The sequence below is a fragment of the Pantherophis guttatus genome, chromosome 2 (assembly GCF_059756535.1).
Source record: "Pantherophis guttatus breed Tessera chromosome 2, ASM5975653v1, whole genome shotgun sequence".
NCBI lineage: Eukaryota > Metazoa > Chordata > Lepidosauria > Squamata > Colubridae > Pantherophis > Pantherophis guttatus.
This window is the reverse complement of record NC_142064.1, coordinates 58,752,109-58,761,293: the sequence shown is the minus strand read 5'-3', so window position 1 is coordinate 58,761,293 and position 9,185 is coordinate 58,752,109. Positions and strand designations below refer to the sequence as shown.

The 9,185-nt window shown below is 42.0% G+C and overlaps 1 long non-coding RNA gene across 1 annotated transcript; it reads right to left on the bottom strand.

The window, feature by feature from the left end:
• Nucleotides 1–811: 811 nt before the first annotated feature.
• On the bottom strand, nt 812–3,155 carry LOC117661948 (uncharacterized). Its single transcript, XR_004590175.3, has 3 exons — nt 3,086–3,155; nt 1,922–2,231; nt 812–882 (listed from the first exon to the last, which is right to left on the bottom strand). It is a non-coding gene; the product is annotated as an uncharacterized LOC117661948 (long non-coding RNA).
• Nucleotides 3,156–9,185: the final 6,030 nt, after the last annotated feature.

Genomic DNA, 9,185 nt, shown 5'->3' with positions numbered 1-9,185 from the left:
CCAGTAGGTAGACAAAGCCAGGAGATCAACCCCACAGGAAGGCTAAAACCAGGGATGAAATTCAGCAGATTCTGTCAGGTTCTGGAGAACCGGTAGCAGAAATTTTGAGTAGTTTGGAGAACCGGCAAATACCACCTCTGGCTGGCCCCAGAATGGGGTGGGAATGGAGATTTTGCAGTATCCTTCCCCTGGAGTGGGGAGGGAATGAAGATTTTGCAGTAACCTTCCCCCAGGAGTGGGGTGGGAATGGAGATTTTGCAGTATCCTTCCCCCAGGAGTGGGGAGGGAATGGGGATTTTGCAGTAGCCTTCCCCTGGAGTGGGGTGGGATTGGAGATTTTGCAGTATCTTTCCCCTGCCACACCCACCAAGCCACACTACGCCCACCAAGCCACGCCCACAGAACCAGTAGTAAAAAAAAATTGAATTTCACCACTGGCTAAAACTACTTTTGTTCAGAACGGCTATAATAACAGAATGTTGCAAGTCTGATTATGCTGTACTTCCTCCTCCTTCCTACAGTTCCATGAATTAGAGAGGCATCTACCCGAGATGTTTCCAAATGTTAGCTCATTATTCTGCACTTAAAAATGCTTCAACCCTTTTTGGTTCCTACATATTTCCATTAAGGCCATCTTCCTTACTCTCTACAATGATTCAATTAAAAAAAAAAAAGATTTGCTTGCCCGTATATTCATTTTGTTCTGTATCTTATTTCCTGGTCTTCGCATCTTACATGATTTAGAGAAATTTGACTTTCATCAAATGTGTGGATCACCTTCCTACATTATTTATTCCAAAAACCTACAAACTCCTCTTGATGAAGTTTATTGTACTGTACATAGTTCAAAGGCATCATGATCCTGTCCTTACTTTCCCCTCTCTGCAATTTGAATAGAAAAAAAATTATGCATTACTTTGCAAAACATTTGCCAATCCCTAAATTATATTTTATATGCATATCAAATGAATGATCCTTTAAGCATGTGAGCTAATTCCGACTCTGGCAAAATGGGTCAGCTGTACTGCCTGCTCTCCCATCCACTGAAATGACATTCTGCTCTTGAAGTCCTTGGTGCAAAGAAGATGGAAAGTATTCATACTTCTTACAGGCAGGGACTGAACTGCACATAATGTTCCAGGAGCTCGACACAGTGTCCCTTCACAGCAAACAGTATCACCCCACATATGGAAGAGGGTTTTTTTTTCCATCTGAATACACCTTGGCTGCACTGCAGAAATTAATACATTTCTAATAACATAATGTCCCCATTCCTACACTTAAAGGACACTGGGCTGATTAGTTTTTCCCTGGCAGGGTTTGCATGATGATTTTAAGATGGAGTAAAGTTCACTTAATCGGAACCTGATCTGTAACACTGGAAGCACCAGTGGATTTACCTAAAGAGCCATGATTGATTGTGTTTGCATCAGGAGAAGCATGGCTTGAAAGGAGGAAGGCTCCTGTCAAAAACTAACATACACAGCTTGAGAAAAAAAATCCCCATTAAACCCATATGTTTGGCCATCATTGTTTCCATATGTTGGCTTCACTGGATTGGCCTTTTATCCCTTCTCCATGGTAAAACAGACAACTTCATACACATTTCCTTCCTGGTTTCTTTCCACTCTCAGTACATTGAGCTAAAAAAAAAGTGGCAAAGGTTTGTGGAATACAGTACCATTGTCTCAGTAAAGAAGGAATATTGACCAATTTTTTAAAAAAAACAAACCACCAGATGAAGGGATCTTAAGCCAGGTCTGAAAGTGCAGAAATAATACATTTTACAGTGTCATGGTCACAATGCAAGAAAATTTGCCTGCCTGCCATGTCAATTACATCACCCCTGAGTCAAAATATGAAAATCAATTTGACAGTAGATATTCATAAGGGGGAAAAAATATAAGGAAGTTAGTTATACCTCATTAAATATCATTCAACAGCAGGGAGCAAAGATAAGGTAAAGGTTCTTGATGCAATTGGAAGTACGTATTGTTAGGGCAAGGAGACAGGGAATTCTGTGCTCGTCTCCTCCTCTTTCTGTCCAGGATATCCTGATCTAACCTTCTGAAACAGGAGTGTCAACTTATTAGGATGCTGAAAGTGTTGGCAACAATTGTGGATGTTCTTAATGCTGAGTCCTGCTTCAAGGAATGACCTTATTGGTCAGAACTTATTAGGTTGGTGGGTTCATTTTCAGGACAGAGACACCTTATCCCTTGCAAATAAGCCTGAAAATAAACAGAAATAGGAGGCTGGGTTTCAAAATTATTTTTAAAATCTGTTTCATAATTCCTGTGCTTAAACATGCCAGTCATTCAACAGTCCAGATATTTCCAGGCCAATCCATATCTCCAGATGTGAGACCACCTCATTCACAGCAGTGATGCCATCAATGCAAGAGTCAGTTTTGTTCATGGCCAAAACAGACTTGTTTTTCTTACAAGAGGAGGATTTTGCAGTGCTTGCAATTCCTTATAAGCTTTCCTATCAATGGGATAGGACCGGAATCTAGAGTTCAATATTCAAGTGACAGATCTGCATTATTTTTTCTTGTACTTCCAAAAAATACTGTCTGGGGGTAAAGATAGCTTCTAAGAATGACTCTGAGTACACTTCAGCAGTTTTTTTCTAACTATTAATAAAAAGCTGCGAATTTAATCAATGTCTTAATTGTGATAGATTCATTAAAAAAAAAATCCTGTTTAAGTGAGTTCTCAGCATGGTAAACAAATACAGATAGTCCTTACCAGAGGTGGGTTTCAGCAGGTTCTAACCAGTTCTGGAGAACCGGTAGTGGAAATTTTGAGTAGTTCAGAGAACCCGTAATAAAAATTTTCTATTCTCTGCCTCCCAAGTCCCAGTTGATTGGGAGGAAATGGGGATTTTGCAGTAACTTCTGGATTGGGGAGGGAATGGAGATTTTACAGTATCCTTCCCCTGGAGTGGGATGGGAATGGAGATTTTACAGTATCCTTCCCCTGCCACACCCACCAAGCCACGCCCACCAAGTCATGTCACACCCACCAAGCCACACCCACAGAACCGGTAGTAAAAAATTTTGAAACCCACCACTGGTCCTTACCTTACAATAGGTGTGTCAAACTCCCAGCCTGCAGGCATCACACATTGGCCATGCTCACACCCAGTTTAGTGAAGGGGAAAAAAGTCACAATACATCACATGGCACCACCATGACAACACAAGTTTGACACCCCTGCCTTACAAGGACTGTTCAGTATTACAACAGCACTGAAAAAGGTAATTTTCAACCAGGCCTTGCACTTATAATTGTCACATGTATTTATAACAATTGCAGCATCCTGGGCTCATGTGATTGCCATTTGTGACCTTCCCAGACAGCTTCCAGTAAGCAAAGTCAATAGGGGAAGCTGGATTTGGTTAATGACCACATGATTCATGCAGTGATTTGCTTAAGAAACAACAGCAAAAAAGAATGTAAAATCAGGCATTGGCTCACTTAATAACTGCCTTGCTTAACAATATAAATACTGATTCCAACTGTGACTGTAAATCAAGGACTATCCGTATTAGCAGATTATTCATCCATAATTTGTTGATTAGCAAAGCAGGTTAAATTGAATATAAATAATCCCTATGTTTCAAGGCAATATAAAAGCAGTAAAATTAGGGAGGGCTGTTGTAGTGTAGGAAGTTAGCACCCACCCCTTTCCTGGAAGAGTGAAATATTTTAGGAAATATGAAAAAGGCAAAATATTATATTTCCCTGGATGAGAAATATGAGAAGCATATTTTACAGACAAAGCAGCTCCCACCTTCCTGCCCCCCACCCTTTGTCAATGGGCCATTAAGGCCTGGGCCAGTCTATTCTACATAACAAAGATCTGCCTCCTTCAGGCAGAGCCATAGTAGGAATTGCCAAAAATGGGATTAGCCCTCTACACAATAGCAGCAGAAACTCACCACATGTGACCTGGGAAGCACATGTGACCATCAGCCAGCAAGGCCCCCACCCCCTGGGAGTCTGACAACCAATCAGGGTACTCTTTTGGGGCCCCAAGAAATGCAGAGCCAGAGAGAGCATAAAAACCCGAGGATTTTCTGTATCTGCCCCTTTTCTGTTCAGGAACTCAAGCCATGTGATCCTGTCCACCATTAAACCATCTTTCCAAGCAGTCTCCATGTTTCCAGTGTCTGTTTTCCCCACTTGGAGCAGAACCTAGAAGGATGTTTCTTCCAATAGTAGGAAAGGCACACTGTTACAGATCTCCATATTTGGAGATATATTACTGTCATTTGAATATTTAAGTGGGCTAACCCACTTAAATTATTGTGCAGTATATAAAGGAAAATTCTTTTCAAATTCTTGAAAACTGGACTTTTCACTCCTTGGAACATCATGTATCATTTGACTATCAACTGACCACATTCATCCTAAATTTTAAAGAAGCAGGAGCACTAGCTGATATTGGATGTCCCCAAAACCTGATCTGACTAGTTAGTATATGAATAAGGCACACTTGGAAATCTCAAGGCCATGAGGCTACACTGACAGGTCGAAAAACATCTTAGAAGAAAGTAATGGATAACCATGTCCAAACCTTGAGCTTGATTAAAGGGAATTTTTAAGTTCTATCAGAATCTTGCCATTAGTAGATCCCTCCCTACTTGGATAAATCAAAAATCTGTATTCTTTGAGAATTAAATAAACCAACTGCTAGTTTAGAAAAATGCAGTTGCTCCATTTTGTTTTCAAACATTTTGGTTTGGACTACTTCCCCTTTAAGTTGTAGATCAGCAAGGATATCTCTTCAGAATGAGTTAGTAGCAGCTGGAGTATGGCAATCACTTGTGCTAAAAGCAGACAATGCATATTTTCTCTTCAGCTAAATGCTAAATGCTAAACAGGTTTAACCAGGTCACCAGCAAAAACCCAGTTTCCATGTTGATGGAACCTGACAGGATGATGGATTAGCTCAAGAAATAATGTCTTTGCAGGGAAAGTCTTTGAAAATGTATAGCAATTGCCTTAGCAGCTGCCAAAATAGGAAGCATAGATATTTAGTAGAATTATCTAGTAGTAGAGGAAGAGTTGCAGCTCCTAATCCTCATGTCCAAGAGGTTTGGTGTTCTCTCCAGCAGTTATATCATTTAGCATTGAAATTCTTCAGTGCTAAATTCCTCTAATTATCAGAAACATTTAGAGTTAACAAAGAGAAATTAAATGGAAAAATAATCAGGATGGTATTGCATGTAAGACTAGTGGATGAATTTTATCTTGGGCTGTCCACACTTTGAAAATAATTTGGAAAAATGGCTTTGGCTCTTGCACAAACACGGTGTTCACCTCTCTGCTATTCATTAAAATGGCTTGCCTTTCTTCAGGTTTTCATGCACCATTTTAAAAAAAGGCATCAGAGTTAATGACATTTCAAAAAGCTGCAACTTTGGATGGGGGAACAAACTGCTGAAAAAAATCAATTGATTTAATGAACAGCAGAGCTACAGCATATACTCATGAACAATTCTTCCAACTCACTTTCAAAACAAGTCCAGCCACTAAGTGGAATTGAAGAAAGATTGTGATCTCACTACTTTAATATTGTTTTTTTCCTTCTTTTTAAATATCGTTTGATGATTAAATGGATTGTATATCTATGCTCTTTTAAGTATCCGAACTGTTTAAAAAATAACATGCAATTCCCTCTGATAAATCTTTTGTGTCATTTTCCTAGATTTTTTGGGAGCCATATGGGTAGTATCTGGTTTACAGAATTATTATTATTATTATTATTATTATTATTATTATTATTATTATTATTATTATTATTTTATTTTATTTCTATACCACCCTTCTCCCGAAGGACTCAGGGCAGTGTACAGCCTATTAAAAGCACAAAGACAAACAATTTAAATAATTTAAAATTATTAAATAATTTTGGCTCAATATTAAAACCCCCCAAAATTTAAAACATCCAATTTAAAATCATTACATTGATAGCCCGGCCTGGCGGAACAGCAGGGTCTTAAGGGCACAGCGAAATACCCTGAGGTCGGAGATCTTACGCATTTCCGGGGGCAGTTCATTCCACAGGGCTGGTGCTCCCACAGAGAAAGCCCTCCCCCTGGATGTCGCCAGCCGACATAACTTGGCCGATGGCACCCTGAGGAGACCCTCTCTGTGGGAGCGAACTGGCTGGTGGGAGGCTACTGGTGGCAGAAGTCGGTCTTGAAGGTATCCGGGTCCTATGCCATGGAGCGCTTTAAAGGTGGTAACCAACACCTTGAATCGCACCCGGAAGACCACTGGGAGCCAGTGCAGCTCACGCAGGAGGGGTGTCACATGGGCACAACGGGTTGCACCCATAACCACCCGTGCAGCTGCATTCTGGACAAGTTGGAGCCTCCAAGTGCTCTTCAAGGGGAGCCCCATGTAGAGAGCATTACAATAGTCCAGCCGGGAGGTGACAAGGGCATGAGTGACCATGTGCAAGGCATCCCAGTCCAGAAAGGGCTGCAACTGGCAAAGCAGGCGAACCTGATAGAAAGCCCCCCCTGGCCACGGCCGTCATATGCTCTTCAAAAGACAGCCGTGCATCCAGGAGGACACCACATTGCGAGCCCTCTCTGTGGAGGGCAGCGCTTCACCCCCAATAGTCAGCAATGGCACCAGCTGACTATATCGGGACGCCAGAAGCCACAGCCACTCGGTCTTGGAAGGGTTGAGTCTGAGCCTTTTTCTCCCCATCCAGACCCGCACAGCCTCCAGGCAGTGAGACATCACATCAAGGGCATCGTTGGGGTGGTCTGGGGTGGAGATGTACAGCTGAGTGTCATCAGCATACAGATGACACTTCACCCCAAAACCACGGATGATCTCGCCCAGCAGCTTCACATAAATGTTGAACAGGAGGGGCGAGAGGACCGACCCTTGCGGCACTCCCCATGCGAGATGCCTCGAGGTCGACCTCTGCCCCCCTGCCAACACAAACTGCGAGCGGTCGGAGAGGAAGGAGGAGAACCACCGCAAAACGGTGCCCCCTATTCCTAACCCCCTCAACCGCTGCAGCATGATACCATGGTCGATGGTATCAAAAGCCGCTGAGAGATCTAATAGGACTAGGACAGAGGAGCAACCCCTGTCCTGAGCCCTCCAGAGATCATCCACCAATGCGACCAATGCCGTTTCTGTGCTGTACCCCTGCCTGAAGCCCGACTGGTACAGGTCCAGATAGATAGCTTCATCCAAGGTACCGGGGAAGTCATTTTTTCCCCCCATTTCTCCACTTTCCTTTTTTGACTCACATTTTGAGTGCGGCCTTGGCATACTAACAAGGAATCTATGCAATCATTGGCTGCAAAATCTTTGCCTGTTCTGGTTGGGAAAGATATTAGCCATTATCAATTACCATCGAGGGATCAAGTAAATCACGGGTATCAATCTAGCAGACCAGATGCATCACACGCAGGTCATGCCTACACCAACTCCATGAAGGGGAACATGCAATGCATCACATGACAGCAATGTGACATCACAACTTTGACACCTGTGAAGTAAATAAATAAAAAGAGGTCTCGTTGGAAGAAATATTCACCTGGTTCAGCTCCAAGTGGGGAGAAAGACACTGGAAACATGGAGGCTGATTGGAAAGATGGTTTATTGAGGAACAGGACCACATGGGTTTGAAGTCCTGGGCAACTGACCACATGAAGTGGAAAGTGAGAGGTATTTATACCCTCTCTTGGGCTTTGAACTTGAGCTTCCGGTTCCTGTGCAAGAAAATGTATTCTGTTGGCTGCTGTCACATTCCCATGGGGCTATGCAGAGGTCATAGCTGAGGTTGTCTGAGATAAGTTTGGTTGAACCTTGCTGGGTGATGCAATGTCCTTAGGAAATTTTGAAATCAGTGAGCTCTGCTGCTAGATGGGTAGAGGGCTAATTCTATTATGTCCTGAGGGTCATGTCTTAGTCCCATCACCCTGGAGCTGAAGGTCTAATTGTCTTGTAGATAGGCTGGCCCAATCCTGTTCAATGGGCACCAAATATCTGCTGGAGCCAGGGAGATGCTTTTTGTCTTTAAAAACATGTTTCTCCTTTTCTCATCCAGGGAAATATAATATTCTGCCTTTTTAATATTTCCTAGAATATTTCATTCTTCTAGGAGGGGTGGGTGCACAACAAAGAACTGAAACTTAGGTTGTCTGGTTGAAAATAGTAACATAAATACCCAAGCTATCAGATCTTTTGCAATATCTGATGGGTACCATCTTCCTGTCAGCTACTCAGCCATTACTTGGCATTAAATAATTGTGAAACTTTTTTGTGTTGCAGACTTGCACCCAGACAATTTTTTTAAAGCCAACAAACATGCCTTTTTCAGAGCTTTTGTTCAGAGTTTGAAGGCTCCTTCTTGACAAGTGATTTGTTTCCATTAGAACATGCCTCGTTCTAGCCATCCGTGACCATGTTGCATTTAGGGCTTTGTAACTAGCACGTCTCAACATTCCTAAAATCCCAGAGAGGATCTGAAAATAGAATAAGAAATGAGCATTTTAATGAAAAGCAAAGATTTTTTTTTTAAACAGTGCTGCCAGGTTTTTAGGCTTGATAGAGCCTTTCTCTCTCTCTCTTTTTTTTTCTTTCTTTCTATCCTATCCCCAGGCTTGCAAGATGTATGTTCTAGAATTCAAAGCCCCAGAGATTTGCATTCCCTTTTCTATTTATAGGAGTCTCTTTTAAAATGAAGCAGGTGTCAGGTTGAATGAGAATGCAGCAGGCTCGCATGTCCTTTATGGGAGGAAAAACATTGGGGGTGGGGTGGAGAGGAAGTCAATTAACACGGGGAATTGACAGATCAGTTGCTAAATCTGTCAAGCTACAGAATTGCAAAATGTAGGGTTTTGTACAGTTCTACCTTTTTTAAAAAAATGCAGTTTGGGTCTGCTTGCAATCTGCAGCTCATTATGGTCTCCAGAGTTCCTGGTGTTTTTCATTTTGTTAAAAGCACTGAATTGGCCCTTAACTGCATCATCATCACCACTACTTGCCAGCCTTCAAATATGCATGTGTTAGAGCAAAATTTCATTCCTGCCTACTCTGATGACGTCTTGTCATCAGCCATGCCTCTATGTCCTTCAAGGAGAGCAGAAAATTAAATATTTAATAGCCCCCAAGCTATTAAAGTCTTATCTATCCTGATTGT